The 27,530-nt window shown below is 47.6% G+C and overlaps 1 protein-coding gene across 1 annotated transcript in view; it reads left to right on the top strand.

The window, feature by feature from the left end:
- The window catches only part of ZHX2 (zinc fingers and homeoboxes 2), an 82,995-nt gene that overhangs the window by 25,330 nt on the left and 30,135 nt on the right, over positions 1–27,530 (top strand). The window contains exon 2 of the mRNA XM_075141223.1: positions 6,271–6,342. The gene's annotated coding sequence lies outside the window, so the exon portion shown is untranslated. The remainder of the gene's footprint in view (positions 1–6,270; positions 6,343–27,530) is intronic.

Raw genomic sequence — 27,530 nt, 5'->3', positions numbered from 1 at the left:
GCAGGAGAAAAGGGTGTCTGCTGTTGAGCTGTGTCATGTGGTAAGGAAATCAGGCTGAAACTGGAGAGACCGGGCCAGACCTAACAGCGGTACTGGGAGGCTTTAAATTGTGTCACTCTGACAGCGGATCTAAGCAGTGAAAATAGCTAGTGATGTTTCTGGCTGCAGTCTAGGTTAAATAGCGTTGTGTACATGTGAAGTGATGCTGATGGGCGTCTGCTCGCATCATTTGCTGCACCTGCCTGCGTGATACCTCTTATAGGCAGTCTCAAATGATGACCCCTGTCCTTTCCAAACTGGCACATGCATTTAGACCGTGGGGACTGATGTGGGTTAGCATGGTTTTGTATTGTGTTTGCTTCAGTTCTCTCTCTCTGTTGGTCTTTTCCTCTATAGCACTGCTGTTGTTAGGAGCTTGGGTGTTTGCAGGGGAGAGGAAGGAACGTGTGATTCTTGTCTGTGTCCCTGTGTACAGCATACACCACGTCTCTTCAGCAAACTTGTATGATGACACCTGGATGGATCTGAACACAGGGACTGGACATCCCATGCTGTTGAAAATTAATCAGCAGATGAACAGTCCGCAGCTCAGTTGTTTAAAAATAAAATAAAAGTTATTGCTGTGCGTATGTTGAGCAACAGAAGCATCCTACAACAGTGCTACTGTAGCAACCGCTGTGTTGGAAAACAGTTATCAATCATGGTTCTGGCAGAGGAGGGTCTGACAACTGTTTTCCAACACGTTTATTACTATGGGCAAGTAGGTAACTAACCAGAGGGTGACAGTCTGAAATGCAAGGTTTAAGAGGAATAATGTGAAATAGTTTAACTCTACTAAAAGCCAAATAAATTAATGATGAACTCTCTGTTGGCCAGAACCCTACAGGACATCGCTCTCTCTCTGGTTGAATTTTCTTACACAATCAAACATTCTTCTCCTTGCTTTAAAGCCATTGCTGCTGATTTAAAGTAGTATACGAGACTGAGTTTTCTCACCCTTCAAGAAAACACTTTGATTTGTTGAAGGAAACTAGGAACAGTTAAGGAGATAGGAAGGAAAGTAATATACCTTTCTCTGCTGACATCCGCAGCTGGGGGATGAAAAGTAAATATAATCCGCTTTGGGCAATGCTTTCCCATTCTCTTTCATTTTGGTTCAGTGCTCTGGTTCCCGATGAGCTAGGCTTAACAACGGAAAGTGAAGTGCAGAAAGGCTGTACGACCTGAATGGAGACGCAGGGAATCATCCCCCCGCGCTGGGGCCGTGGGGGTTAATGTTGTTGTTTGTTTGCATATTTTTTAAGAAGGCGCTGAGATGAGAAGCAGCAGAGAGTCACAGTCCGTCTCTCTGTCCAGTGCTAGGGAAGCCAGGCCAGGACATTCGCCAGCCCCTGCCTCACCTTGCAGCCGAGGCCAGCTGCAGCTGCTGCCGGCAGCCAAACCACGTCTTCTTACCAGCTTCAAGTAAAACTGTGGATGGGCACGTCTCGGCCCCGGGCAGCCTGCGGCCGAGGGGTCGGAGCAGTCCCCTGGGAGCGGCAGTCAGGCAACGGTAGCCTCGCTGGCTGCCCAGGCTGCCTGGCTCAGCCACCCACTGCCCTGGAGCATCGCTCTCGTGCTTCTCCCTGGCGGGATGTAAGAAGATCGGTTTCATCCCGACAGAGAGCATGTTTTCTGAAATCTTACAAAGCTCTAAGAGAGAGGGAATCGTTTCTGTGGCAGCGCTGCAGTTACAGTGAAAATCTGCCTAAACCTAGGAAACTTTTTCCTTTTTTTTTTTTTTGAGACAGCTTATTTGCTTTTTGCTCTTATTTACTCTTACTTTGCTGTTATTTGCTCTTTGCTTATTTTTATGCTTCCGCATATTTCCAAAACCAGCTGGTAGCATTAAGAAGGCCTTGCAAATAGGGGCTTGGTCCATTCCTGTAGTTTATAGACATTTTCCTGGGGGAAGCGAAGGCTGCAGAGCTGCAGCGTGCCACGGCCTTGGAGTGACTCCCTGGGACAGTTTCTGCTCGCGGGTACCTGCAAATGGTGCAGCGTGGGTTAAGACCTCACGTGAGCAGTTGTCACACTGCTGAGGTGGAGAAGGCGACCCTTGGCAGGAGCCTCCTACCCTGCCTGTGCAGCGCCAGGAGCTGCAGGCAGCCTCCCCGCTCCCGGCCTCCCCTTCCTCCCACCCCCCTTCAGAGGCTGCAGAGCCCCCAGTCTCCCTCTTTTTGTCTGATTCCATGTGTTTTGCAGGTCAGCTGGTGGTTTTCCCAGGGAGTGCTGTGGCTGCTGTCAGCAGCTGCTGCGGGGTGGAAATAGCCTCGTTCAAAAGGCTGGAGAAAGGCGGCTGGGCGGCGAGTGGGGCAGGAGTAAGACTGCTGGGGATGGAGAGGTGCGGGGGATATCCCCGGGCCTCTCCGAGCATCACTGTCCGCATGGTGTGTGTGTGCTTACGCAGAGACCTCAGAGCGCTTTGGGATTTTTTAACGGCTTTTTCACTGCGTATTTAGTTATTTGATGGAAACTCTGGATTGTGTTTTATGCGTTTGTCTTAGGGATGGGGACAAGGATGGGTTAATTTTAAAAAAATTAATCATAAAAAAAATTAATCATAAAAAGGTGTTGAAGTGAAGGATGCTCATGAGCATGTTAATCCCTTGTGCTGAAGTCTGCCAGGTTTGGTGAATGTTTAACGAGGACCGGACTGGCAGCCGGGAGCTGTTGGGGCGCTCGGGATCCACCGGGATAACTGGGAGTTTCACTGTGCGGATACAGATGACTTTCAGGAACGCTTGTATCTGCTAATCACACCGTAATAACAGCCTGCAATCTACGGGCTGCAAACTCCCCATTTCCAACACAGCTGCGCATATTTAATTCAAGAGAAGGCCTTTCTAGTCTAGCGTTAGAAGTAATTCAGATCGCTAAGGTGGTAATTTTGATCATGGTAGTTTTTAGGGAAATCTAGGTATAAGCTAGACTGAGAAGTTAATAAATGCCTAGCACAAAACAGATGCCGAGGGGTGAGGAGCGGGGATGAACCTGCACCCCAGCCTCGCCGTATTCCTGCCTCGCTGAGCCAGGAGCAGAGGGAAACAGCGTCCCGGGGCTCGTTAGGTTGATGAAGGAAAAGTGGCCCCAACCTATTGCCTGTCCCACCAACTTTGGGGCGTTGGGGCAGTCGGGTGATGGGGATGGGTCACCGGCAGTGCCAGGGGGAAGTACCAAAGCCTCGTGGGGCTGTGGAGGGTTGGCGTTACAGGCACGACCTGCTCCGTAGTGATGCTTTCGGCTGACTGGCAGCAGGGTTTAAGCCACCAAATGGGCATCTTTCAGGAAAAGAGGTCAGGAGGAGTTTCGGTTTTATTTTTCTTCATCTCGAGCACAGCTAGGGAAAACAAGTGCTTTCAGGGCTCCCAACTCCATTTCTCTCTGTAAAATGTTCTTTTGCAAAATTGATCATTTCCGTAGGTTGAGAGAGTCTCAAAGGAACTTTTCTGTCAAGCATCTAAAAAGTACTGTTATTTCTCTTCCCTGCCCTAACAGCAGCTCGAGATTTACATTTTAGCTCACTAAAGATACCTCAACGATCTGGCTTTTGCAAGAAATTTCATGCCGAACAAAGCAAAATAATCCCATTTTTAGGTGGTTAGTGCAGTAGTGTTTGGGTTGCAGAAACCGTGTGGGGTGCTGGTGTTTATCAAGTTACATACTTTTTAAAAGTATTTTTAAAATGTTTGTGTTTATTTTGTTTTGTTTTGCCATAAGATGTTACTTTTTCTGGAAACCATCTAGAATAATGAAGCATCTGGTGGCTGAGTCTCCTGCTCGATGTGTGGAGAATGAAGGATGGCTGGGGTAGCTGGAGTTACCCTCTGTGTGCTGCGGGCTATGTACACACACAGAGAGGCAATTCCTGTGAACCAGGCAGTGCGTGGTAACTCATAAATCACCGTCACCTGTTTCGTACGTGTACTCACCAGGACACCGCGCGGGAGCCAGCAGATACAAATCTCCCCAGCTCCTGTCCGTGACTGTGCAGATGTTTACGTGGCACGGCTCATGTAGGTGAGGACATGACGCCCGCATGAATGCCCTCCTGTGGAGTGAAGAGGTCTGGTCTGAATTCGCTGATCGTGGAGATGTGATGTACTTCAGGGTAGTGATGCTTTCGTGCCAAGGAGGGCTGCTTCCCCTGCCTTGAGCTGGCTTGGAGTAAGCGTGGCCCCAGGGAGGCTGTTCAAGAGCTGACCACGCAGGGATGCTCAGGATGAACAAACTTGGGCAAGACCCGTTTTCTTTTCATTAGTAATTACCTACCTGTTGCAAAAAAATTGGCATTTCTGTATAAAACGTGTTTGTGACTCCTTCATTTCACTATTGCCTAACTCCAGGCTTTCAAAAGCAGTAGTAGATTTCCCAGAACCATGAAATTGTTTAGAAGATCTGAAATATGTATGTGTATGTATATGTGTATATATATATTACCAGCTTGTTTCTGAGCTGTTATGTTAAACCCAAATTATATTCTCATAGCTACAAGGGGTAGAAACTTTTTGCATACTTTCTGAAGAGGATTGTGTGGTATGAGTACAACAGCACGGGTCTGGATTTAATAACCCTGGAGATTTCTTCTTGCTTTATGTTTCCTAAAGTGGGGATCCTCACAGAAATTTCACCAGCTGGGTCTTTAGGAAAAACACAAAAAATTGTGAGGCTCTTTATACAGTCCTAAGAAGCACCATACATATGCATTTATTTTAGTTAACTTTCTAAGCAGAGGTTAGAGATCGCAGGAGAGAGAGGGCTGTGTTGCACTATAGGCATTTTTATTGTTCCTTAAAAGCGTTTTATTCGTAGGGGTGGTTTTGGTCCTTGTTGGCAAGATGTAAGGTCACTTTTGCGCATTGGACACAGCACTAAAAATACAAGATTTCAGGTAGTGGATGTAAGATAACTGGACTAAGCCCATTAAATACAGAAACTGCTTGGCCCGGGCTTGCAGCCTACGATGGGAGAATGGGGAATTTGACCCAAAAGAGGGAGGAAGGGCAGCAGAAGGCGGCCTGCCAAGACCAAAAAGGGGTGGAGGTGTAAATAGCACAAAATCTGCCGCTATCCTGTATGTTTATTTCTCTTTTACAATTCAGTGAAACTAGCATTTTTTTGCCTTACTCTGAGATGGAGCAAAGCAGGAAGCAGCTTCCCTTTTCTCTATGAATAAACATGCAGCTTTTTCTATTCTAAGCTCTTAAAAAATGGTTTTGGTTGTGTAACAGCTCCTGGCCTCCCAGCTCCTCCAGTAGCCATGATGCTCGTTCAGGAAATCAAGTTGTATCTTCCTTTGAAAAGAAGCAAAAAAAAAAATCTTCCTAACCTGCTGGGAAGGAGCAAAAGACTCTGAGTGATTTCTTTGGGGTTTGCCAGCTGACCTTCCTCTGGCCAGATAACAAGTGTGTGAAGTTTCAAACTCAAATACTTCAGCTGGTGCTGAAAATGCAGGTTTGTGCTCTTGGTGCTGCTGAAGCAATCGATAAGCTTCTACCTCTTTTCTTGAGGGACTAGCAGGGTGTTTTGCTGCATGTATTTCTTCTACTCAGAGCGGTCCCATGACCATTTATTTTCTCTTTACCTATTCTTTGCAGACCCACGGGCATGGTGTTTTTCAGGTGTGTTTACACACATGTGCACAGCCGCTGCCAAAGGGGGAAATTTTTTATATCCGTTCTGCTCTTGCAGCTGCTGAAGCTAAACCTTCCTCTCCCATTTCTTTAGGGGAAAAAAAAAAGCAAAAATGAGGAAAGCCAACTTTAGCTTTGGGACACAGCAGGTGAGTTCCTTTAAGGAGAAGAAAGGCAATTTTGATGGCGTTTTATTGAAGTTCCCAGTAGCCAAACAGAGCTTGTTCTGGTTCATGTCTGCTGCAGCAGATGTTTTGTGGGTATTTCCAGTCCAAACCGCAGCAGCAGCGGTATCTTTGGACATCAGTGTGCAAGTGCTCTCCCCTGTCTGCTTGGCCTAAGAAATGTGGATTTTTTTTTCCCCAAGAGGCCCCCAACATTCATCGTGTTACTGTAACAGGGCTGGAGCACCAAATCTTTCAAATTCTGCATCTGTCAGTGGTGGTCAGTGGAAAAGGGAATTGCTGCAATTCCTGTCAGTCGGCATTCCCGGGTGCTGGCAAAAAATCTAAATTGCTAGTCAGAGAGTGGAAGGGATGGCTGCTATTTTCTCCTTTTGTTTTTTCTCTGACTTACATAGCTTTTCCCTCTTTTGTAGGTGTCAGAAGTTCTGCTCGCCTTCAGAGAGGTATAAGTACTGAGATTCCCAGGATGTAAGAAATGCAGTGCTGTGAGTAGGTTTTTTTTTTTTTCCTATTTTCCTTCAAATGAGAAACCCAAGCTTGGTCAAACAGAAGGAAGATTTTTTAGGTTTTTCTTTTAAAAAGGCACTTTAAGAAATGTTTATAGCAAGCCAATCCAGTCTTTTTGAACCAGTTGTGTGCCTTTGGCACCTCTTTGCAACCCACAAAATAAAGTCAGTATTGTATTACCACATAGGCAGAATAATTATCTCACTGCAGATATGAACCACATGAATGCATTTGACTGAGAATATGGTCAGTAGAATGGACCGTTAGCACCATCTGAAGCTTGTTTGTTGTTTCCAAGCTCTACCAGCCATTGAAAGACAAAATCTTGCTGGAGAGTTGAGGCAAGGCGTTCCTCAGGAAGAAAGCCTGCATCTTTTGAAAGGGAAGAAGAGCACAGATTTGCCGTGAGGTTGTTTTTGTGCGTGTGCACAGCATCCCAGCTCTGTCGTCGAAGCAGAAAACTATCCAATATTGAGCTCTTCCCTGATCTGGTAAAATAACTTTAGAGGAACTTTTACACCACAGGATTCACCTGCATGGTTGGCTCCCTCCCTTGCTTCAAAGCAGCTCAGCCAGGAGCTTTTTTTTTTATATATGTGTACACACACATATATAAAAGTATATATTGAAGGAGCAGCTGCACTATGGCCTTTTCCTATGCATTGCTAAAGGATCTGGGCTGTGATTTCCCAGCAGCTGTGGCTGGTTTGCAGCTTTCCAGGTGGACCAGCCGGGACTGCACTAGACCAACCTCGGCAAGCCCTGACTGGAGCTCCTGGCTGTGTGCCTGGCACAGCGTGGGCTCCTGGGGCAGCTCCTCTGTGCTGGTACAAGGCTGGAAAACGGCTAAAATTTGGACTGGGGATTTAGATGCCATTGCTCTGGGCTTTGCTGCTTTTCTGTAAGTAAATTTTCTTAGCAGAGGGGTTGAATACGGGATTTTTTTGAGGTTTTTAAAATCAGCCCAACTCCTGGCCCATTTTTACCCTGTTCTATGGTGATGGAAATCTATGGTTACTTGGAAATCAGCAGAGTTTTGTTTCCATTTTTATTTCAGTGGCTTACAGCCTGTTTTCTGTTACAGCAACACAAATCTATTTGGGCTAGAGCAGAATAAAACCCCAAATTGAAATCAGCCTGAAAAAAGAAAGGGCTATGTTTTGTTAACAGTAGAGAAACTGAGTCTATCAGTGTTTGATAAAGACATGGTAGAAATTCCTTAATAAATACCTAACAAGCATTTTTTTACAGTTGTGTTGGCTCTGGAGTGATGGGAAGAGTAAATACTGATTTAGGTGAAGAAAATTCAGCAGGAAGATGCCATGTGTACATACTGTGTCTCTCAAGTATATCCATACACTAGAAATGCTCTTTGCTCATCTCAAAAGCAAAGTTTGCTTGGTTTTTTGTTTTTCTGTTAAGTAGGCAGTGTTGAAATTTGGCAAGTGTTTCTGAGGTCCTAATGAATCTGTGTCCTTATGCACCCCTGTGGTGGTTGCTTCCACAAAAGGAATAAACAAAGGGACCAGCTTCTGCTCTTGAAAGGTGGACCGCTAGTCCCAGGTAGATGTTGTCTGTGTTGTTAAGACAAAGCAAAGCAGTGATGCTGAGGGTGGCGTGCAGTCCGCGGGTGGCTCTGATTTATCATAGCCGTGTTAAGAGGGTGAGAGAGAAAACAAGAGCAGGCTGCTTGGAAGCTGCCCAGGTAACTGGTGTATGGTCTCAGATGGCTCGAAATTATTGCAGCGAGATGTAGTTGTTGCTCAGCAGAGAAAGGAGACTGCAAATTCCCATTTACATGTTTCCTACCACTCTAGCTGTGTGGCAGAAGCCTGAGTGAGGAACTGGGGAGCGCAAGATGGCTGCAGCAGGGCGATGCCAACCGAGAAACTATGTCCTGCTCAGAAGCTCAGCACCCAGAGGGTGAAATTTGCCCATGGCTGCTCCCAGAGGTACTGTCCCCTGTGAGGGGTGGCAGCGTGGGGTGCAGCAGTGGTTCGGGGTGGCTTCGGCTGATGCCAAAGCAGAGGGAACTTAGACCAAGTGCTGATGTGCTGTGTTATGAGCGGTCAGGGATGGTGTCGGTTTGGGGAGCTCCTGCCACTTCCAGTGGACTTGGGGAGGGAGGCAGAGCAGGGAGCTGCGAGCAGCGGTTGCTTCACCTGTTAGGCTTTAATCCACCCCTGTTTGTAAGGCAGCATCTCTCTTCTGCTATTTAACAGCAATACCCTTTTTTTTTTTTTTTTTTTTTTTTAATGGACCAGATCCCCCTGATGGGGTTTTGTTATCTGGGCAGTGCAAGGCAGAGCCATCTCTTCGTGGGGGACCAAGCCCTGGGAGGATGCAGGGAGGGTTTCCTTCAGGTTGTATGTGCTCGAGGAGCTGTACCACGGTGGCGTGGCTGCTCTCCCACCCCATGATGATGTATGTGAGGACAGGTTGGTGGCTTGGCTGCAGATCAGGTGGGGCCTCGGGGGTGGGGGGGGGGGTTGCCCGGAGCAGGCTGCGGCATTGGGCTGTGGAGGCACAGCAGGTCTGGCAGGAGAGCATGGAGGGCAGAGAAGCACTTTTCATATGTTGGAAAAACTTGGGGAAAAATAACTTGGAAAGATTAACTGGTTTATGTCAAGGCTTCTGGGTGTGGAGCTATAAAGGAGATACTTGTTGCAGTGGAGAACAGATAAGATTTAGATGGGTTTGGAGGCTTCAGGGTGGTGTTTGGGTTTTTTTTTGTTACTTGGAGCTTCAGCAGTGAATTTGCAAACATTTTCTGTCAAAGCAAAGAAAGGCTCTGACATCAGTGTGTCCTATGAGGTACGTGAGGTAATCGCTTTGCAAAACGCAGCAGTGGTGCTGCCTCCTTGCTTTTATACGGGACAACAGATTCGGCTCTAGCTGGGGCAGCCCTCAAAGGCTGAAACCATCACTTGTACTTGTCACCAAAAAAGCCACCTCTCTAAACAGTGGAATCCTCACAAAATCAATGCACATTTCCCCCATGCTCGGTCAGGCGACGGTGCAGAAATGTTGGGCAGACTGCGTTTTATTTTTAAAAAGGGAGGGAAAATACTGCTATAACTGAAAAATAAAGATGGGGAGGAGAAGTTGGTTGGAGAGCAGGAGAAACTTAGTCAGGAGAGGGGAGGCTTAGCCAAAAGCCTCCATTGCTTCCATCATCTCAGACCTGGAAGCCAGGCTTAGGCTTTGGATCGTGCCGGTGGTTCCCAGCCGGGAAGGGGTGAGGAGATTTCTTCCGTGTGACTGCAAACTCACAGTTCGTCCTGCAGCCGAGGGGAGGGAAGAGGGCAGGTTTTCCCAAGTACTCAGCGCTGCCTGGGCTTCGGTAAGGACGGGGTTGCCGCTGCCTGGCTCTCCAGTAGCCCTAGCATGGTGGTCCTTCGGGACCTTACTCGGTAGACAGGAGTTGATGGTGCTTGAAGAGGCAAAAGCAGGTTTTGTTCCAGTCTTCTTATTTTGGTAGTGTCTTTTCTTCCTTTTCCATTAAGCATGATGTCACAAATGACATCAGTCCAGTAACTGCTTGCGGTTGTCATAGTCACAGCCTGTGACACCCAAACAAAGCAGCAGGAAACTGAAGCTGGCATACAAATGCTGTAATATTCATCACATTCCTTTCAGTTAATAACTACGTGGTTAGGTATTTATTTTCCATTTGGAAAAAAGAGGAGTGGGGGGTTAAAAGCACAAACTTGAGACGTTGAGAGGGAGGAAGATTGTCCCCAACTCCATCTGAGCAATGCAGCTGCATTTCTCCCTCCCGATCCTCTTCCTCCATGCCAACGTTGCTCTGGACTTCAACCGCTCGACTCCTTCCTGTAGCCGTTCCCATCATCGCAGACCACGTGGTGATGCCATGGCATGGACGAAGGCAATGGGCGAAGTCCCACCGCCTCTAACACAAGCTGTGTCTCCAGGGAAAAGCCTCCCAGGGGCTGGCAGCGAGTGCCAGCAGCAGCCGTGGGTCAGCTAGCTTTGACTGCTGGATGGCTGACGTTGCCATCTTCGCAGTGCATGGACAGAGAAGGGTTTTTTCAGCTTGGTTGGGGATGAGATGTGTTGGGGGGTGGTTGTTGGGGGTTTTTTTGTTTGGTTTTTGTTTGGTTTTGTTTTGTTTTTTAAAGTCTGTAAAATAAGCTATTCTGGGTGAGCAGCAGAGCTGGTTTGCCCTTGCAAGGTTTAATCTCCGCTCCTTCGGATTTTTGCACAGTTGGCCTGATGGTAGGAAGACACCTGCTGCAAGAAATAATTCCAATAATTTAAGAAAAAAATTTTTACAGAAATAGATCTGGTGTGAGCGCCGCATCTGCGAGACAAGCACTGGAGGCAGGTGGTGAGGGCTAGCTGGGAAGGGGCGGCGTAAGCCCCTCACTGCCGTGGGCGCACAGGGAGCTGCCATCCTCACGTCCCTCGCCAAAACCTCCCTTGCCCAGCGCCATCCCCCTTCGTGCCCCCACGAGGATGTACTGACCCCGAGTGCTCCAGCGTGGCTTCCCCAAAATATTTGGGCACGTGATTCCTGGGCTGAGCCAGGGGCAGGCAGCGAGTGCACAGAGGGCAGAGTCCGGCAGCGAGCGCTGCCCGGCTCGGGGGCTGCGGGTTCAGGCATTCGGTGCCGCAGCTCCCGCGGGCACTTGCAGGGGGGTGCTCATTATATAATAGCTGGTGGTTGATTAATATGCTGTGAGTCAGAAACGCCAGGGTATTTTAGCTTTCTCTAGTTGCTATGGCAACTTTATTTTAACAAATAGCTTTTTAATATTTAATTAAAACTCAGCTTTTGGCAAGCCGGAGTAAGAACTATTACAATTGCTACTACAAAGGGTTAGCAGTGTATTTCAGATCCACGTTTTTTTGGTTGTTTTTTTTTTTCCCCCCCTCACAGAACTGTCAGCTTCCAAAAAAAAAAAGGGAAAAAAAATCACTAATTCTTTAGTTGTGAGAAACGTATGCTTGTTCCCAAGACACAAAGCAAATGTAATGCAAATCTGCAGTTACTCTTCACAATTGAAGGTTGTCACTTCTTTAACGTATAGTGCCAAGCCAGCTCCGTCAGGACGGAGCGGTATGATAGCGTTTATTAATCACTGCTTTGTCGCTGGCGTTCCTTCTCTTCTACCTTTGCCTGCTGGATGAGATCATTCCCATTTTGTTTGCTTCATGTTCCCTCTGTGTCAGGTTGGATGCTTTTCCCTCGCCAGCTTGTAGAGGAGGCTGGTGCTGTGTCCGGATCAGGCTCTGGACTGGTTCCTAGTCTTTTTTTAGGTGAGCTCCTCTGCTCCCTGATACCAAACGATTCTGCAACAGAGACAAATGAACAGAGAACTCGGTCTCCAAAGAAAAATAAATATTTAACAGCTCTATTTGTAAATACCCTTTATTTATAGAACTGTTGCAGGTTCTATCATGCTTGGTAAATGGGGATGCTTTTTATGCGAGAATTCTGCCTTGAGGGACTCAGTGGATACTTAATGTCATCTGTGATATAATAATGAAATAAATGTGTCACTCTCTTGGGATTCCCTCCCAGACCCTATTTTCTGTGATTAACTTCAGTATAGAACACTTTGTCTCTATTCACATTGCATCCATTAATATTGTACGGAAACCTTATTTGGAAGATAACACCTTTATTTCCTGAGGGGAGGGCAAGGCTGTTGAGTGTTTTGAGTCACGCCAAGGAGTCTGAAACTGTAGGTACTCCATCACGTACCACCATGGTATCTCACCAGGTCCCTGGGATTGATATGCTCAGTCTCTTGCTCTCTCAGAGGCTGGGACAGTGCTGTTATCCCATCTTATAAATGGAGAAAGGTAGACCTGGAGAGATGGACTAGGATGTGTTTCACCCCAGCTGCCTATAAGTTAAGCAGTTATTCTATAGTAGCTGTCTAACCACTTCTGGGATCAATTGAGAGACTGCACTGTTCACAGAGATGTTTCACCCTGTTTTAGGACATATGTTTGAGGCAGGTCGCAGGTGTAACCCTCAGAGTTGCCCATCTCTCCCCAGTCACTCTGAGCTATGAATTGGATGGGGAAAATGAGGTGAGAGAAGTGCCATCCTGCTTGGAAGATCTTCTATACACATTTTTACAGGTGGTCTGTAATGGCGTCCCAGGCTGGAGGATGTCCTCACTCGTTACACTGCTCTGGTCATGTAGTGTCAGGTCCCCCTTCCAAAGCAGCACAGATGATCTCTGCCGCCTGTTGCTCACAGATGGGTATCCAGGATTGAACAGCTCAGAGGGAGATAGAAACGCAGTCCCCAGGCATGTAAACTGAGGTGCAAAAGATTTTCCTGAACTCTTCTAGCAAGCCAGGAAGAGAGCTAAGGCTTTCCTTTCTGTTTGTGCTGGACATGTACTGTTGCGACCAAAATTATAGTGATAATATTATTGCCGCTGCAAACAGTATGGGTGTGTTAGGCAGTTCTTTAAAGCATCCTTCTGAATAGCATCCTATGGTCCTTGGTATGCTGAGTTTTTTGATCTCTGTTTAAACCCCTCTGCTAGCCGATGACAACCTCAGGGAGTCCAAGGAGCTGTGGTGGGAGCAGGATCTCTGGGTGGATAGTGACAAGCACAGAGCAGCACATGCTCACAGCCGCCCGAGTCAGCTGCTGGTTCCCGAGAGAACTGGGAAGGAATCCTTTCTATTTCCTACCAGTAAGGAACTGAAACGTACTGCAAAAATCAAAATCAAATTTGTCTGGTTTCATAGCAAACGTGGGTCTCCGTGAGGCTTGCAAGGCAGCAGCCGGGACGGGCTTTGCAGACGGATGGCAGGAGGTCCTGCCATGCTGGAGGGGCAGCATGGAGGGACAGGCAGTGACTGTTGTGGAGGCAGCTGCCAAGCAGATGGATGAAGCTGGCATTGCTGGTGGAGCGGAGGAGGCGAGCGCTGCTACGTTAATGAACACGATCAGGCAACTGCAGAGGGGCAAGGAGGGCTGAGGGGTTTGAACCGAACACCCTGACCAAGGGGAGCCTTGCAGAGCCACTTTCTGGGAGGAGGTGGGAAGGGTCTGGTGATGGTGACTGGCATGGGTAGAGGTCTGAGCAGCGATGCTTTTGACTATTATAGGGTGGAGGGTTAAGTAGCTGAAATGGGAATTGTGGTGAGAAGGCAGAGAAAAAATGTTTCTACCTGGAATTTTCATTCTGTGGCAAAATTTTGAGAAGGGTACAGAGAAAAATGCTGCAGGATAGCCGTCCTGCTTGGGCTACGTGCTGGGGTGTAGGAGAAATGTCCCCAGGTTACGGGTGAGAGAGATGTGGCTGATAGCCAAAATATGGGCAGTAGAGCAGATGGGAGAGCAGGGAAGGTCAGGAGCACCGCCATCCCCGAGCGGGGGTGGCGCGGAGGCGAGCGGCGGGCTGTTGGGAAGGGATGGCTGTGCCAGGGGCCTGTGTGGTGGAGCAGACCTGGCTGTGAGCGATTTGGGGAATCCCTGTTGCGTATTGCTCTCGAGTGCTGTGATGGGTGGCAGGTCTGTACGGTCAGATCTGCCCTGGAAAACGGTTCCCGAGGAGGGAAATCAGGCTAGTCAGGAGGGGAAAAAAGTAGAAGACGAGAGCCTATATTTTTGTTTGAGTAGATGTGCACTGGAGTCGTATTGGAAAAGCTGAAATGTGATTTGTAAGGGGAAGTAAAGGCTCCACTGCAAACACAGACTGGTGTAAAAGAATTTACCTGCCAGGTCCCCAGCTCAGCCTCAACTACTCGGCCTCTCTGTATGGGTGTAATATGATATATAGATTTTCAATTTACAGTAATTTGGGACTGGCACGTCATCTGGAGAGGCATGACAGGCTCTCTGGCAGGTCTGACTTTCCCACCCCTGAGGATAAGGGTGGATCCAAGCTGGCAAAAAGCCCTGTGCGGGAGCGAAGAGCACATCTCTCCTGAGCAAGTGCTCAGAGAAATTGCAGTAACAAGGACTCCCCAAAATGAAGCCCGAGGGCCTTTCTCTTTTTCTTTTAATGGTGGTTTAGGATCCATGCACACACCTTGTATTGCAAGTCGGTGATCTGTCCCAAATCCCCATGTAACCAAGTATGGGATCTCTTCCCCTCACCCAAACGCTCACTCCCTACGCTTAAAGCTAACCCAGGCTTTGCTTGCTTTCCTCTTCACCTGTCCCAGTTGATTTAAAACACACGCTGCTACTTCCATGTCTGCCTGGTAAGCAAAACATCAAGGGATGGAATAGAGAGTTGGGTGAATTGAAAGGAGAGAGATGGGAAGTGACAAAAATTGCAGTGAACTTTCCTGGAGCTTCCTGTCTCCACCCGTCCCAGACCTTTCCTTTATCTTCTACTGCCATCAGTAGTCTTTGGTAGTGTTGTCTTCTCAGTGGCTGCTCGCTTGCTAGGGTGTCTGTTGGAAATCAGGGAGGGTTGATATCCTGAAAGCAGGAGCACTTGAACCTGCAAGTCTGCTTGTGTATTGGAGAAGACACTCAGGTCTCCTAACCTGGCAAATGCGATGAGGGATGAGTATCCCATGCTTTGCATCACGAATAGTTTCACACAATGCAACTATGATATTTGCACAGGTAATGTGTGCTTAGTCCTGGTTTTGCTGTTGGTGGAGTTAGGATAGAGCACCACATATGCACTGAGCACAGTAGTGGTCTCTGAGTTGTCTCGGTTTTCACTGTCAGCATTAGTCATGACTCAGGGATAAACAATCTGGCATGTTTCCTGTCTGCACTTCTCCAAGCACGGTCTTCTGCTTGCACGCCTCAAACCAGACTGTAACTGCATTTGCCGCGCTCTGAAATCCTGCCAGGTTTACTACAGATGAATCAAACCCCGCAGCGCTCAGGGTGGCTGGGTTTCAGATGCTGCCGTGCATGTGTGTAGGAAGGGTGAGGAGCAAGTGCGGCACTCGGGATCTACTACAGGAGACTCAAGCCCCAGCAGGATGGGGAATGGTCTTGCATTTATTGTTATTATTTGTTATTAATATAATATTTAAATATATTTTACATTATTTACTTATAATTGTCCTGGTTTTGGCTGGGATAGAGTTAATTTTCTTCCTAGTAGCTGGTGTAGTGCTGTGTTTTGGATTTAGTATGAGAATGATGTTGATAACACACTGATGGCTTATTTGTTGCTAAGTAGTGCTTATACTAAGTCAAGGACTCTTCAGCTTCTCATGCTCTACCGACTAAGAAGGCTGGAGATGCACAAGAAGCTGGGAGGGGGCACAGCTGGGACAGCTGACCCCAACTGACCAGAGGGATATTCCATACCATATGACGCCATGCTCAGTATATAAACTAGGGAAAAGCTGGCCAGGGGGGCTGCTGCTCGGGAACTGGCTGGGCATTGGTCAGGAGGTGGTGAGCAATTGCATTGTGCATCACTTATTTGTATATTCTTTTATCATTATTACTATTATTTTCCCTTCCTCTTCTGTCCTATTAAACTGTCTTTATCTCGACTCACGAATCTTACTTCCCACCCACCCACCCTGCCCCAATTCTCTCCCCATCCCACTGGGGGCGGGGGGTGAGCGAACGGCTATGTGGTGTTTAGCTGCCTGCCAGGTTAAACCATGACAGTCCTTTTGGTGCCCAACGTGGGGCTCGACAGGTTGAGATAACAACAAATCTGCCCAGAGCGGGTTATAACAAATTTGTTATAAACATTCATTATATTAGTTTAATAGTCGCTGGTCACAATGTTGATTTATTTGCTCTCAAAGTTGTCGTGCTTGTTCTCAGAGTTGTGTCATGTAACACCTTACTTGCAGTGTATGTTCCCTATTGTGCTGTTTATCACTGCTGGGAGCTGGGTCAAGGTCATCACTTTGCTGTACTCTGTAGCACTAGCTTATGATGTGATAAAATGGCTGGTCGTGAGACTAATCTGGTATTTGTACTCGCATTGCTGTCATCTCCGTACTTTGGGAGCCACCTCTCGGAAACTGTTAATAATTACACTTTTTACCTTTTCTCCTCGGAGAGCCAGTTTACAGGGGAGACGCCTTCCTTCACCTTCCCCTTCTCCTCCAGGCTAGTTACAATAGCTCTTGAGAATTTTGAATATCCTTGGGATGTTCAAACTGGCATGTTCCTATTGCTCCTAATCCTGAATGTGTTTCAGGTCTTGTTTAAAGTTAAACAACTGTTTAAGAATACCACCCAGAGATCTGCCCCAAGGCTGGGTAGTTACGAGTGGCAGGGTGTGTGGGATAGTATGGGCAAGTACCTAGGACAGTGGATACCTCCAGTGTTTTGGAACTTCACCCCTGAACAAGTGCAGAATCCTGAAAAACTAGTAAAATATTTGAAAAAAAAAGTATGCTGTCACCTGGCAGCTCCAGAGAGTCACAGATCACTGCAAGGTTCTGGGGCCTGGCCCATACCTATGGAGCCCTGTTCAACACTATTCGGTACCCTCAAGGGGAAGAGAAGGTCTCTGGATCTGTCGACAAAATGACAGGCACTGCGGCTGCTCCATCCCCTGGGACAGGCACTGCGGCTGAACCAGAGAACCAGCCTGTGCCGGTATCAGTTGGTCTTATACACAAGAAGGATCTTGGAAGCAAAAGTCAGCTTGTTTAGTAAGGGATGATTAAAAAGCAGGGCCAGAGAAGAGGAAGAACTCATAAACAAGACAGTAACCACCCAATCTCTATCCCTGAGTGAGCTGCAAGATATGCGAAAAGATTTCAGTCGTCGTCTAGGCGAGCACGTTGTCACCTGGCTGCTCCGATGCTGGGATAAGGGGGCCAGTAGCCTGGAATTAGAGGATAGGGAAGCCAAGGAGCTGGGATCCCTTTCTAGGGATTGACAAAGCGATTGGAAAAAGGGCACAAGCCCTCAGCCTCTGGGGGCGACTCCTGTCAGGCGTGAAGGAAAGGTGTCCCTTCAAGGAAGATGTTATATGTCACCCAGGCAAGTGGACCACCATGGAGAGAGGTATCCAGAACCTGAGAGAATTAGCTGTGCTGGAGGTGATTTTTGATGACTTGGACAATGAGCAGTTATCCAAAGATCCAGATGAAGTCCAGTGCACACGACCTATGTGGCAGGAGTTTGTACAGAGCATACCATCATCGTATGCAAACTCATTGGCAGTACTGACCTGGAAAGATGGAGAGGAACCAACGGTGGATGAATTGGCTGCCCAATTCCGGCAGTATGAAGAAAATATTTCTTCCTCCCTCATCTTGGCTGTGGAGAAACTGTCCCAGGAGGTCCAGCAACTCAAAGAGAATACGTCCTGCTCCCCATCTGTACGGATCAGTGTCTCAGCTATTAGGAGTAAGTGTTCCTCTGCTCAAGAGAGAGGATACAGAGGGTACACACCACAGGGCACCCTGTGGTTTTACCTGTGTGACCATAGAGAGGACATGAGGAAGTGGGATGGAAGACCTACCTCAATCCTATAGGCATGGGTACATGAATTGCAGGGAAAAACAATCACACAAGGGGGTTCTCCCAGGAAAATTGCTGCTCCAGTTCCCAGAAAAAACCTGTCTCACGATGGTCCAGTTTCCAGTGAACAGTTCCCCAGAGAGAATAGAAAGGCTGATCTTACTTCTGATTGTAATGAAGGAATTCTTGATTCGTATTTACAAGAAGTGAGTAACGAATACTATGACCAGGTGGAGGAAAGGGACAACCGGGTTTACTGGACTGTGTGGATTCGATGGCCTGGCACATCAGAGCCACAGGAGTATAAGGCTCTCGTAGACACCGGTGCAGAGTGTACCCTGATGCCATTAAGATACAAAGGGGCAGAACCCATTTGTATTTCTGGAGTGACGGGGATTCCAAGAGTTAACTGTATTGGAGGCCGAAGTGAGCCTAACCGGGAATGAGTGGCAGAAGCACCCCGTTGTGACTGGCCCAGAGGCTCCGTGCATCCTTGGCATAGACTACCTCAGGAGAGGGTATTTCAAGGACCCAAAAGGGTATCGGTGGGCTTTTGGTATAGCTGCCCTTGAGGCGGAGGAAATTAAACAGCTGTCCACCTTGCCTGGTCTCTCGGAGGACCCTTCTGTTGTGGGGTTGTTGAGGGTTGAAGAACAACAGGTGCTGATCACTACCACAACAGTGCACCGGCGGCAATATCGCACCAACCAAGATTCCCTGATCCCCATCCATGAGCTGATTCGTTGACTGGAGAGCCAAGGAGCGATCAGCAAGACTCGCTCACCCTTTAGCAGTCCCATATGGCCAGTGCGAAAGTCTAATGGGGAGTGGAGACTAACAGTAGACTATCGTGGCCTGAACAAAGTCACACTGCCACTGAGTGCTGCCGTGCTGGACATGCTGGAACTCCAATACAAACTGGAATCAAAGGCAGCCAGTGGTACGCCACAATTGACATCGCTAATGCGTTCTTCTCCATCCCTTTGGCGGCAGAGTGCAGGCCACAGTTTACTTCACTTGGAGGGGCATCCAGTACACCTGGAACCGACTGCCCCAGGGGTGGAAACACAGCCCTACCATTTGCCATGGACTGATCCACACCGCACTGGAACAGGGTGAGGCTCCAGAACACCTGCAGTACATTGATGACATCATCGTGTGGGGCAACACAGCAGAAGAAGTTCTTGAGAAAGGGAAGAAAATAATTCAAATCTTTCTGAAGGCTGGCTTTGCCATAAAACAAAGTAAGATCAAGGGACCTGCACAGGATATCCAGTTTTTAGGAATAATATGGCAAGATGGACGTCGGCAGATCCCAATGGATGTGATCAACAAAATAACAGCCATGTCCCCACCAACTACCTAAAAGGAAACACAAGCTTTCTTAGGCGTTGTGGGCTTTTGGAGAATGCATATTCCAGATTACAGCCTGATTGTAAGCCCTCTCTATCAAGTGACCAGGAAGAAGAACGACTTCAAATGGGGCCCTGAGCAACGACAAGCCTTTGAACAAATTAAACAGGAGATAGTTCATGCAGTAGCCCTTGGGCCAGTCCGGGCAGGACAAGATGTGAAGAATGTGCTCTACACCGCAGCCGGGGAGAATGGCCCTACCTGGAGCCTCTGGCAGAAAGCACCAGGGGAGACTCGAGGTCGACCCTTGGGGTTCTGGAGTCGGGGATACAGAGGATCCGAGGCCCGCTACACTCCAACTGAGAAGGAGATATTGGCAGCATATGAAGGGGTTCGAGCTGCTTCGGAAGTGGTTGGTACTGAAGCACAGCTCCTCCTGGCACCCCGACTGCCGGTGCTGGGCTGGATGTTCAAAGGGAGGGTCCCCTCTACACATCACGCAACCGATGCTACGTGGAGTAAGTGGGTCGCACTGATCACACAACGGGCCCGAATAGGAAACCCAAGTCGCCCAGGAATCTTGGAGGTGATCACAAACTGGCCAGAAGGCAAAGATTTTGGAATATCCCCAGAGGAGGAGGTGACACGTGCTGAAGAAGCCCCACTGTATAATAAACTACCAGAAAGCGAGAAGCAATATGCCCTGTTCACTGATGGGTCCTGTCGCCTTGTGGGAAAGCATCGGAGGTGGAAAGCTGCTGTATGGAGTCCTATACGCCAAGTTGCAGAAACTGCTGAAGGAGAAGGTGAATCAAGCCAGTTTGCAGAGGTGAAAGCCATCCAGTTGGCCTTGGATATTGCTGAACGAGAAAAATGGCCAGTACTCTATCTCTATACTGACTCATGAATGGTGGCAAATGCCCTGTGGGGGTGGTTGCAGCAGTGGAAGCAGAACAACTGGCAGCGCAGAGGTAAACCCATCTGGGCTGCCGCATTGTGGCAAGATATTGCTGCCCGAGTAGAGAACCTAGTTGTAAGAGTACGTCATGTAGATGCTCATGTACCCAGGAGTCGGGCCACTGAAGAACATCAAAACAACCAGCAGGTGGACCAGGCTGCTAAGATTGAAGTGGCTCAGGTGGATTTGGACTGGCAACATAAGGGTGAATTATTTATAGCTTGGTGGGCCCATGACACCTCAGGCCATCAAAGAAGAGATGCAACATATAGATGGGCTCATGATCGAGGCGTGGAATTGACCATGGATGCTATTGCACAGGTTATCCACGAATGTGAAACATGCGTTGCAATCAAGCAAGCCAAGCCAGTAAATCCTCTTTGGTATGGAGGACAGTGGCTGAAATATAAATATGGGGAGGCTTGGCAGATTGATTATATCACGCTCCCACAAACCCACCAAGGCAAGCACTGTGTGCTCACCATGGTGGAAGCAACCACCGGATGGCTGGAAACATATCCCGTGCCCCATGCCACTGCCCAGAACACCATCCTGGGCCTTGAAAAGCAAGTCCTATGGTGACACGGCACCCCAGAAAGAGTTGAGTCAGACAACAAGACTCATTTCAGAAACACCCTCATAGACACCTGGGCCAAAGAGCATGGCATTGAGTGGGTCTATCACATCCCCTACCATGCACCAGCCCCTGGGAAAATCGAACGATACAATGGGCTGCTAAAGACTACGCTGAGAGCAGTGGGTGGTGGGACATTCAAGCATTGGGACACACATTTAGCAAAAGCCGCCTGATCAGTCAACACCAGGGGATCTGCCAATCGGGCTGGCCCTGCCCAGTCAAAACCTTTACATACTGTAGAAGGGGGTAAAGTCCCTGTAGTGCGCAGGGAAATATGCTGGGGAAGACAGTCTAGGTTATTCCTGCTTCGGGTAGAGGAAAACCCATTCAGGGGCGTGGGGAGTGAGCAAATGGCTGTGTGGTGGTTAGCTGCCTGCCAGGTTAAACCATGACAATAACAACTATATACTTAATTAATATCTAATCATTAGTTATAATTATTATATACTATATAAATGCGAAGAGGAACTCCAATTTTTTTTAGCTCTGTTGTAAAGCATTTGGTGGATCTCCATCCTGGTGTGACCTTGCTCTCTGATGGTTTTCTCTTAAGTAAAAGAGCCTGCTGAGTGGCCATGGACAGGCCATCCCTCTGATACTGGAGGAGTGCAGAGAAGGAGCAGCATTCATCTTTGATTTTGCTTCTGCTGGAGTCAGTAGCAAAATTTCAGAGGATTTCAATGAACCGGGATCAGCCCCTCTAAAAATACTCCCAAGGCACTTGGAGAAAGCCCTTGTGAGTAGGAGAGAAGCTGCCCATATGCGCCTGCGGGGGGGAAGGGAACGCACTCTTAATAGGGGTTGCTGCATTATAAACACGTTCCTTTTGGTGCATGTTATCAAAAGGAAAGAAACTTCTGCAGCGGTAGCATAATATGTAGTGCTGTTCGTTGCAGCGATAAGTTTTGGTCTGTTACTATAGAAATTGTGCTACTTTTTGTAAGAGAAGATCCAAAAGCACCTTACTTTGCTGTCTGTGAATATGTGAAGGGTACGTTTCGTGCGTGTCATAAGGATCTCTGAGCATCTCTTTCCAGCCGAGTCTGGCTGAGTAATTGTGTCATTTGGATGAACTCCTGACTGTGTACGTTAGCCACGCGCTAGCCCTGACCTCAGAGGTGGCAGTGAAATTGGAGGTACGCCCTGTATGTTAAAAGTCGTGTAAAGCTGCCAGAGCTTGCCACCTTCAGGGATCCTGGAGAGTGGTTTTGAGTATAGAAAGCAGACGGGGCAGGCTGGGGGTTGAATTTGCATGCGCTGGCATGTGGTGTGTGCCCACAGTGGTGGCATGGGCAGGCACAAGGGGATGGTGGTGCACACCTCCCTTCCCAGGAGAGAACGGGCCCAATGTGTCCTTAAGCCTGAGGCTGACCAGGCAAAAAAAAATCCTGTGCTCAGCCCCCCGAGGTGGCCCCAGCACCGCCCTGCAGTCGTGGTGTATCTGGTCCACGCACGGCTGTGTGCTCAGGGACACGATAAATGGAGAGGAGGGAGATGGTGACCTCCAAACGGCTGTTGTGGTGGCAGCGGGGGGTGTTTTAGTTGCTCTTGGTTTTGGTAGAGGGGCAGGTGACTCCAAAAGAGCATTTGAATATCAAAACAATAGCAAGGTATTTTGAGGGTTTCATAAGCTCATGTGAAAAGATGAAAAAATCTCATTTATAAGAGTGGGGAGTTTCTAGGCTGCAGCTCCTGAGCAGCATCCCCGGGTTAGAAACGCTCCGTAGCAAAGCTCTTACGGGTGATGGAGCCGTGTGATCGTTCCAGTGTGTTGGTTTGCTTCACATGCTCACGGAGGCTCAGCTCCATACCTGCCTAGCACTCTCTCTGCTCATCCGTCCATGCTCTCCTCACCCAGAGGCGCTGGGTCTGCAGGAGGGGGCTTACTGTACCAGCGGCAGTGGCTGGGGCTTCCCACTTAGCAAATACTAAAAACCAAAAAAACCTGTAGGTTTAGCTGGTGAATTATCCCTACAAATCATAGTTCCTGCTTCGGACACCTGCTTCTGCAACATGTCGCTCGTCTCCCAGAGAATACACAGGCATGCCCATCAGGTCTCTGGCCAGTCATAGGTATCTGTTGAAACTTGCTGCTTCTCCTAAAAACTTCAGTCTATTTACTGTGCTCTGGGATCTGTCAGTGGGCTCAGGTGTCACGTCCTCTTCCGTGGCTGCCTGAAACATATGCCTGTGAATTTAGTTGCGGTAATATCAACACAATGAGCTCTGAGCGATGTATGGCATCGATAGCATGACAGCTGCTGGAAAATTGCAGAGTCCCTTTCCAAGACCCCTTCCCAACATCCTGAGCACTGAGGTGACGCCATACCAACCGCCAGCTGGCTATCGAAAGCCTCCCTTAAAACATGCTGCTTTTGTGCTGCTTTCAAACCCCAAAATTTTGCAATAAATGATAATTCCAAAATGCATCGGTTCTTACCCCTGCAGTGCATGTCTGTGGCCTCCTCTGGGCCCAGCGTAGTGTCCACTGAGGCGGAGACTCCTGGGGCACATCGAGTATTACAGCATGCTCACATTTTGTGTCATCATTGCCGCTGTCCAATGCCAGGCCCGTTCTGGGGGAGAAACCACCCTTTCTTGTATAGCCCCATCAGTTGCTATCAATCATGTCACTTTGCTTTTCAGGAGGCTCTAGAGGGATTAGTCTTGCTAGCACCGTCCGACACCGTGCTGATCTTCCTCCAACGCTCAGTCCCGAGATCTCCAAAAGGAGGGATAATCCCTGGTGTCACCTCCCAGGAGATGGTGATATTCAAAAACTTCAAGTAATTAGCTGTGCTTTCTGTTTTAGATAGCACCTAATCTATTTGAGTAAAGGAGCCAGCCGTCCCATTTGCTTCGGCAAGAGTAGCCGGGGCATTATGTAAAGACTTCAGTGTGCGTCCTGGCGTTTCCCATCGCTCTTCCCGCTGGTGGGAGTCTTGGCTGGGATGGCAGTGCAGACCCAGATAACATCATAGCTGGCATATTTGCTGGGGTTTATGTGCCAGTGCTGTGTCAGACACCTATATAAAATGCGTAGGACTTCCATATTTTTTTTTCCAGGACGCTGAACTCCTGGGGGTCCCATTAAATTGCTTGGAGATTTGTGTACTGGACACAACTGAAAATTAGTCTGTGGCTGCTTTACAAAGGCTGGATTTTATTCCAGGCAATTGGAAGCTCAGGGGGGTGGGGCTTTGTATTTCTGTGAGTGAATTTGGTGGATTTTTTTATTATTTGGTCAAAAGGATTACTGATAGCATGGCTAGATCCATGCACACTGCCAGCCTGTGCATCCTTTCCCATGTGGGTTACTGGAGGTGACTGGTGTTCCTCTCCTTATCAGAGACCCTCTTTGGCAGAGGCTGGGTGTCAAATTGCTCTGTGCACCTTCAGCACCGCAGCAGTGAGCTGTGTTTCATAGGAAGTCCAGGCAGGTGGTCCCTTCGCAAAGGTTGACATCAGTCTAGTGGACACCACTTGCTCTTTGCCCTCTGCAGGGTAGAAGCACACTCAGCTCTTTACCTTCATTGGACTGAAGGGATTGAACAAAATTTGTCTGACTGCATGAGTTGAAATTTGTTTGGTTTAACCTTAAAACATATTTGCCTGTAAGGCGCTATTGTCAGAGACAGTAACGCTTGGTGTTGCTTGTTGTTCCTGAGCCACCAATTGTAGAGCATCTAGCTTACTTCTCAAAATTGCTATTTTTATCATAGTATAAATGGTTAGTAGAGAGTTTTGAAGAGTATGTGTTGACTCATGGAGACAGCAATATTTAGCACGTACTTTTTTTTTTTTACCTTCAAAGCAACTTACAGCTAATAATCCTCCCAACTCTCCTTTGAACAGGGAAATAGCGTGTAAAGTCTTTGGGACAGGGATTGGGGCTTGTTTGGTTTTGTAGCACTGAAGTTGTGATTGGGGAAAAGCTGTTGATCTGGGAAAACCTTCTTGCTATAAAAATCCTGCCTAGTAATCATGTAGGGAAACCACTTTACGTAAATAGCTCAAAAATGCTGGAGAAGGTATTGAGATTGGGATGTTTCTAGTGCTAACAGTTAAACCGTATCCTGCCTTTCTCAAATTTATGAAAAGCAGTTTTATCTGTCTCGGGAGGTTTTCTTTTGTTGTTTAAAGTTCCATGAATCTACATGGGAGATCTTAAAATTGGATGAGGACTGTGTGACTAACTGAGGCATTTCAGAGTTGAGTTGTAACTTGAAGCATAAGAAAATAAAGGTTCTCTTGTCTTGTTGCATTAGTAGGATATATTTGAACCAGTGTGTTGCATGTCATTAAACATATGGTGAATCACATCTGACATACATGCCAAAAAAAGTCTGAGATAATGGGACCAAAATGTCATGCAGTAACAATATTCACATAACAGAGTAATTTCTTGGAATATAATCCTCAGGGAATGTAAAATTAAATTTGGAAACGTATCCCCATTTCCATCTTGCCCCTTGTAAAGTAAAACCGCTGGAAATTGTTAACCCCTTGGTGGTTCTTACAGCAACTTGTGAACATTAAGCTTCTTGTTGGGTCTCGAGTGCCTTTTTCCTACGCCAACTTCACCTACCCAAGGGCAAAGTGAATCCGTGCACCATCCATCTGTAGCATCACTACACCCATGCTGCCTGTGGTGGAGAATCCCCGTAGAGGTATGGATGTCTTCTGCTTTGTTCTTCATGTCTGCCAGCTGTTCTTCGAGTCTTCAGATCTCCTGAAGCAGTGACCATTTTGGGTAACACTGTTGCTGCGTGTAACGTAACGGACAGAAAAAGATTCTCTGGGCTTGAATAGGATATATTCAACTAAAAGGCATTGCGTGTAGTTAAGCGTATCGCATGCAGTTAAGTGCACAGCAAGTCGGTGCTGGCACAAACGGCGTTGTTCTCCAGGGATCTTTTGCACCTTAAGAGAAAGTACAATCTAGTCTAATTATGGTAACCTATCCTAAAATTGCAGTAATTAAACTTAAGAGATTGCTGAGGTTGTAGGGTAGGGTTTTCTGAAAGCCAGCTTCCAAATCTGTTCAGTCTGTCCCTAGTCTGTGTTTTAAATGTTGACTTCAGCTTCTAGCTAACCTTCTTTAACTTCCACCATGTTAGTCAAGCAGCTAGTTCACTGGGAACTTTACGAGCTCCAGTCTGTTTACACAGTCCTTATTGAATTAGATTGGAAAAGCACTGTGGAATTTGAAAGAAAAGCAGAATGTGGATTTGTGATCTTTCCTTTTTTGTAGTCTTTTTGAAGGAGGAAGCCTGGGGTGTCTTCATCTATGTGTAGATATAAATCGCTAGCAAATAAAATATAGCAAAAAATGTGTTTTATCACTGCTGCCTTGGCCAATGTGCTGAGCCTTCAGAGATGAGATGGGCATGCCTGTAGGTTGGGCTAAAAATTGGGCGGGAGTTGAGGGGACGTTGCAGCTCCTGTGCATTCGGCATGGGAGAGGAAAGCTGGAGCCCCTGACCAGGGCTCTGCTGGTAGAGCAATCCCTGCAGGGCGGGATTGGGCAGCAGCAAGGCTGGCCTTTTGGCCATTTGAGCTGAATTCAGGAGGACTGTAGGGGGCTGAGGGCAAAACTGTTTCTTTTTATTCTCCTCTTCCCTTCTCTCCAAGTCCACGTAGCCCTTTGCTGCTGCCTATTCCTTTCTCTCCCCCTTCCCCTTGTCAGTAACCCAAAATCCAGTTGAGGTGCAACCCAACACCTGCTGTTTTCATCATCTACCTACAAATCGCCCTCCTTCCCTTCTCAGGAAAACCCTGCACTATCATCCATGCACACACACAAAATAAACTTACATCCCTACTAGGATAAATGCTGTGTTAAAATCACACATGTAACATCATCAAAGCTCTGGTTTAAGCAGGGCAGATAGAAAATGCCCTGCTGACCTAATGCCCATTAAAAAAAATATATCTGTAGCTGGTCTCAATGGGCTGCTTTCTTCTTTTCCTTTCTTTCCTTTTCTTATCATTTCTGTGCTTTCTCTTCATAAGACTTCAGTGCTGCATTAAAGAGATTACAGGTGCTTTTCATCTTTACCTTTTTTTTCCCCCCAATTTCACTTCTTACCAGTAAGCCTCGGGGTTTTTTGTTGTTTTTTTTTTTTTATTTTAAAGCAATTGATTTATACCTCTCCTACCTGCTGGGAAAGATTGACCCGCTACTGAGCATCTTCAGACAGTCCTTCTTTTGAGTCACTTGGGACTGGAAGCAAACAGAGGGCTGGGTTCAAAGGTTTTTCTTTCCTGGTGCTATTTACACCCCAAGGAAACAGCGGTGGCGTGTGCTGGTTTTGTATAGCTAGATACACGTCGTGTGTGTGCGCGCATGCATCTTGAAATGGGGTTGTCCAAGGAGGAAAGACATTTTTCTTTTTTACCACTAACACCCGCTTGATTTCTTTCTTCAGATATGAATGAAATCTCATTGCATTTCTTCCCCCACCCTTTCTCTCATAGTATGCGTTTGGTGGGGTTTTGCTGTGTGGTTTTGGGGGTGGTGATGGCGTTTTTGCTTATCCAAGCCTCAGGTAGTGTTTTCGTTCCTCTGAAATGTAAGGCGTGGATCCCATCCAAAGCCCCTTTTGATGGGTTAAATAATTTGTGGTTCTCCTCCCACTTTGCTGCCCCAGTCTCTCTCTGCATGTCTGGGGCAGGAGACACAGGGCGAGCAGCGGTGCTGAGCCACGATGCCAAGAAGTGAAAGGGGAAGGATGCCTTTCACATCACTCTGGTTCACTGCAAGCTCAATGGACCACGGGGGCTATCCCATTGATCAGCA

The sequence above is a fragment of the Calonectris borealis genome, chromosome 2 (genome assembly GCF_964195595.1).
Source record: "Calonectris borealis chromosome 2, bCalBor7.hap1.2, whole genome shotgun sequence".
NCBI classification, from domain to species: domain Eukaryota; kingdom Metazoa; phylum Chordata; class Aves; order Procellariiformes; family Procellariidae; genus Calonectris; species Calonectris borealis.
This window is presented reverse-complemented; position numbering and strand designations above follow the sequence as displayed.